Here is a 6,000-nt window from a genome sequence, read left to right on the forward strand (position 1 = left end):
CGTGGCCCAGTTCTAAGCACATTACCAGTGTGAACTCACTCACCCCTTGTAACAGTTCTACGGAACAGATAGGACTCTTTCTGTTTTATGGATGATGAAACTGAAATACAGACTTCAAAATTTTGCCCAGGGTCACGGATTAAATAGAGGAAGTAGGATTTGAGCCCTGGCAATCTGGCTCCAGACCCCATATTCTTCACCAACCCTGCTGCGGCGCCCCCTTCCTGCTAGAGAGTTAATGCCGGGTGGCAGAGGGGGACCCGCACTTCTTAACTAGAGATCAGAGTACCATGTGGTTTGCGTGCCGTAATACCAGTGACATATGTGTTTACCGAGTTGATGAAGTGCTTTTGCGAATGTGATTTTATTTAAGCTGAACCTCTGTAAGGGATGCCGACGGGGTTGTTAAACCCTGGCTCCCAACCCTCTTCTATTGAGATAGAATTTGGAACTCAGGCAGTGAACAGCTTTGTCCACAATTACAGTGAGTGTCAGAGCAAAGGTACAAATCCCAGCATCCTGCCTTCCTGCCCAGCATGGTAGGCAGGATGAATCCCCAAAGATGTGCAAACCCGAGTTCCTGGAACCTGTAAATTAAGACAAATGGTAAACAGAATTTTGCAGATGTGACTCACGACCTTGAAATAAGGAGATGATCCTGGATTTTTATGCTGGGCCCACCATGCCCACAGAAGGAGACTTTCAGCTGGCGCGATGGCACATGCCTATAATCCTGTCACTTGGAAGGCTGAGATAGGAGGAAGGCAAGTTTGCGGCCCGCCTCAGCAACTTAGTGAGTCCAGCTCTAGAGCATCTGATTTACCAAGAGAAGTTGAAAGGCCAGATTTTCATGTGAATCCCTAATTTCTAAATGTTACCAATGAATTTACTTATTTATTTATTTAATTTATTTATTTTAGTATACTGGGGACTGAACCTAGGGGCATTCTACCTCCAAGCCACAATACCAGCCCCCCCCTTTAAATTGTGAAACAGGGTCTTTTGGGGTCACTTAAGTTGCTGAAGGTCTCCCCAAGTTGCTAAGGTTGGCTTTGAATCTGCTATCCTCTTGTTTCAGCCTCCCAGGTATTGGGATTGCAGGCGTGTACTGCTAGTCCCTTCAAATTTATTAATTTTTAGAAAGATAATATGTAGCCCACAAGACATATCTGTGAGTCAGATACAAGATCATTCGGATCAAGAATTCATGAGTTTGTGAGAGTCAGCAATAAAATTAAAATAACAAAGAGGAGGATGATGAAGGTGTGAATCTTTGATATATGCCTGGCACTCTTCTAAATGCTGGACCTGAATTAACTCCTGCACGCTTTACCACAACCCTACATAGTTAGATATTATCATTATCTTTCTATAGTTGGGGAAACTGAGGCACCGAAAGACCCAGGTTCACATAGCTGGAGAACGTGGAGCCTGGATTTCCAATAAGCCATTTCCGCTGTTCATCACCAAAACTGGTGGTCTAGAAAAGACCTTTGATCCAGGTGTGTTGACACACACCCGTAATCCCAATACTTGGGAGGCCGAGACAGGAGGATCACAGGTTCAAAGCCAGCCTCAGCAGATTAGTGAGGCTTTCAGCAACGTAGTGAAACCCTGTTTCCAAATAAAAAATAAAATATATCTGGGGTTATAGCTTGAAGGCAGAATGCCCCTGGGTTCAATCCTCAGCATAAAAAAAACTAAAAAATTCCATCCTCAAGCACAGGGTTATAGTCTCCTGGGAGCTGAATGTGTCTTTCTTGGAAATAAAGTCCACAGCCTTCATTAAGTTCTCAAAGAGACCCCACAAGGGTGAGGGTGACTGCTGGAGGACCATGGATGGCTTAGGGCCAGAGAAGCCAGTCCCATGGACAAATGAGCAGAAGGTAGGAGGCCGGGAGCTAGAGGTTGAGTCGCGGGTGAAGGGCAGGAGAGAAGATGCTGGGTAAGGGAAGAGGTGTTAACATAAAGGAGACCTGCCGGGCGTGTGGGCACGCTTGTCATCCCAGCACTCGGGAGGCTGAGACAGGAGAATGACGGGTCGCGGACAGCCTCAGCTACTTAGCGAGGCCCTCCGCAACTCAGTGAGACCCTGTTTCCAAATAAAGAATAAAAAATAGGGCTGGGGGTGTAGCTCAGAGGTAGAATGGCCCTGGGTTCCATCTTCAGTACTGCCAAAAAAAAAAAAAAAAGACCTGGCGCACATTTGTTTGTTGGAAAAGGAGTTTGGGGGAAAAGAGGGAGAGACAGACTGGCAGGCAGACAGACAGACAGACAGACAGACAGACTTTGGGGAAGGACCATGCCTTCCTTCCCAGCATCCCTAGAAAGTTGGAAGCCCACATTAAAGCAAGATTTAACAAAAGGAGGGCAGCTTCCCTGGCATCCGTGGTGCCCTGAGGGCAGGAGAGCTCTCCACCCCTGCCCCGCTTTCCTGCCTGCTCCTGCCAGCAGCCCACTCAGGTGGCAGAGCTGGGCCCCGGGGCCCTGGAGAGTCTCGTACACTGAGCCTCTTAAACACCCACCAGCTCCGTGCCGGGCGTGGTGGCGCACGCTTGTAATCCCCACGCTTGGGAGGCAGAGACAGGAGGATCGCGCAGGTTCGAAGCCAGCCGCGTGCGCTGGCTTAGGAGACCCTGTTTCCAAGTAAAAATGTAAAAATAGGTCTGGGAGTGTAGCCCGGAGGTAGAAGGGCTTCCAGGAACCCCAGTACCACCAAAAAAAAAAAAAAAAAAAAAAAAACCACACACCAGCTCCAACTTCCCGCAGGCCTGGAGGATGGCAGCCGCTCCCCCTGGGCATCCTCCAAGATGGCTCGCCCCTGATTTCCTTGCACACTTCTCCTTTGGGTGTATCCGTCACGGATGTCCCTCGATCTCAGCCTGTACTAGGACCATTCCTTTTCCTTTTTTTTTTTTTTAAGTGGTACTGGGGATGGAACCCAGAGGCATTCTACCTGCAAGCTATACCCCCAGCCCTATTTTTTATTCTTTATTTTGAAACAGGGTCTCACTGAGTTGCGGAGGGCCTCACTCAGTAGCTGGGGCTGGCTGCAAACTGAGATCCTCTTGTCTCAGTCTCCCAAATGCTGGGATTACAAGTGTGAGCCACTACACCTGGCTTGAAGTCCCTTTTTTATTTTCTTATTTTCTCTCTAGTTTCCACATATGAGAGAAATTAGATACATTTTAAAAGAGTCAGGTATGGTGGCATATGCCTATAATCCCAGTATTTGGGAGGCTGAGATAGGAGGATCGCAGGACAGCCTCCATAGGTAGGGAGACTCTCATCAACCTAGTGAAACCTTGTTTCAAAATAAAATACAATAGCACTGGGGGTATATCTTGGAGGTAGAAGGCCCCTGGGCTCAATCCCCAGTACCGCAAAAAAGAAAAAGAAAAAAAGACAAGATACCACTGGGTGTGGCTGCACATGCCTGTGCGGTACTTGTGAGATGGAGGCAGGAGGATCACAGGTTCGAGAACAACCTCAGCAATGTAGCAAGACCATGTTTCAAAACAGAGAATAAGGACTTCCGGGAAGATGGCGACGGAGAAAAGCGGCGCTTATAAGCCCCACTAACAACCAGTCTCTATTACCACAAAATCAGTGCCTTTCATAGCCAGAAAACACCATCAGCAGAGAAACAAAAAATGTAAATACAAGGGACAGAGAAAAAGAGGGCTGGAAAAACGAGACTCCAGAAAGAAACCAGAACGCAGTGCTGTGGCCAGAGCCGCGGCATGGAGTGGCGTGGGCGCCATCTTCCCTTGCAGCACCAGGCCCCAGAGAGGAGAGAGACTCAGAACGGAGCTCAGAGCCACAGAGGAGATACGCCGGCCTCACGCCCGAGGACGCGGCAGCAGTGAGCTCACTGGATGGCTCTAGACCAACGCACTCAAGAGCCCACCAGGCTCCAGAGAGGAGTGGCGGACAGCGAGCTGAGGTGAGCCACTGCGGAACAGCCGGGCGGAATTTGGCAGATTTTTTGGCGCAGGGAGCATCTACGGCTCCCAGTGGCTGGGCTCAGCACACCCTGCAGGGACTCAGAGCGGAGCTCAAAACCAGAGAAGAAATATGCCAGCCTCATGGCCGAGGGCATGGCAGTGGTGCCATATTGACAGTGGAGGCAGCAGCAGCAAATTCACCGAGTCCACTACAGCTCCATCAGCTCACTCAACAACAGTGAGTCAAATTGCGGCCCCTAGAGGAGAAATCCCAGTACTGCACTCCCAGGGACTTGACCCAGTGGGGGAGTGGCGGTGGCAGAGATATCACACCATAGGCGAACGCCCAACCTGGCACCCCCCATGGTCTAAAGCAGCCTCAACTGACTCCCTGGGTCTGAGACTTTGCGATACAGCCCAGTAAAGGAGTAGTGTGGACTGAGATACCACAGACTCAAGATCCAGAGCACCTTAAGTGAAGTTGTAGTGACCCAAGGGAAGAACCCAGAGAAGGCACAAACTTCCAAAATCATGGGAAAAAGGAATAACAATGGAGCAATGAATGCCCACAACCCCACACATCAGAACCTGATAAAACAGAAATTCAGAGATTTCTAGAAGACCAAATCAGGAAAATAACTGTAGAAATAATAGAGGTGCTTCAAAAAGAACTCAGAGAGAGCCAAAAAGAGATAAAGGATGCAATTAATGAAGTAAAGGCCTCAATTCAAAGTATAAACAACAGATTAGAACACATGGAGAATAGAATCTCGCTCCTAGAAGATGATCATTCCAAAAATGAACGCATAGTTTCTAATTTAGAAAAAAATATCCCACAGCAGGAATCTGACAATGAAGAAATATGGGCCCATTTTAAGAGAGATAACCTAAGAATAATTGGAATAGAGGAGGGAAAAGAAGGTGAAACCAAAGGGATCAACAATATCTTCAAGGAAGTAATAGCAGAAAATTTTCCAAACATAGAGCAAGAGGTTGATACACAGGTCCAGGAAACTTATAGAACTCGCTTTAGACAGGATCGGAGAAGAGGATCCCCACGCCACATAATTGTCAAAATGACCAATGTAAAAGCCAAGCAGAGAATCTTAAAGGCAACAAAAACAAAGGGACAAGTGACACTCAGAGGCAAACCAATTAGAATCACTCCAGACTTCCCAAACCAAGTCATGAAAGCCAGAAGGGCTTGGAGTAACATATTCCAAACTCTGAAAGAAAACAACTTCCAGCCAAAAATTTCCTACCCAGCAAAGCTTTCTATCAAATTAGATGGGGAAACAAGAAGCTTCCACGACAAACAGAAACTGAAGGAATTTATGTCTTCAAAACCAGCACTAGAGAAAATACTCAAAGAGATTAACTACAAAGAAGAAATAGGTAACACACACCAGAACCAGAGAAACAAGATTTTCCATCCAACAGACAACTAAGATTGGTTATCTTTGGAGATTCATTATTTATGTTAGTCTTTTACCTATTTCTAAATTGTATCATTTGCTTTTATTGTTGCTAATTTTTAGAATTTCTATTTGGAATATTAATATACCTTTCGATATAGCATTTGGAAATATTTTATCCCATTCTATCAGTAACTTTTAACTGTTTACAATGTCTTTGGATATACAATATTTTTTTAGGGAGTTTGTATACCCTTCTGTTGCCTGTGCCATTGAAATCATATCCAAGAAATCACTGCCAATTTCAATGTTGTGAGGTTTTATGACCCAGATTTTCTTCTAAAAGTTTATAGTCTTAAGATTTATATTTAGGTCTTTTATCTATTTTGAGTTAATATTTGTATATGGTGTTAGGTAAGGGTCCAATTTTATTATTTTTCATGTAATTATTATTTTTCAACAATATTTAGTTAAAAGATTATTATTTCTTTCACCAAATGTTCATGGAAACCTTGTCAAAAATAACTTGACAATATATGGAAGAATGTATCTCTAAGCTTTTATTTAACTCCAATGGTTTATATATCTGTCTTTATAACAGTACTACACTGTTTCAATTATTGTAGCTTTATAAGGTT

Source organism: Muscardinus avellanarius (assembly GCF_963383645.1).
Source record: "Muscardinus avellanarius genome assembly, chromosome: 10".
Classification (NCBI taxonomy): Eukaryota; Metazoa; Chordata; class Mammalia; order Rodentia; family Gliridae; genus Muscardinus; species Muscardinus avellanarius.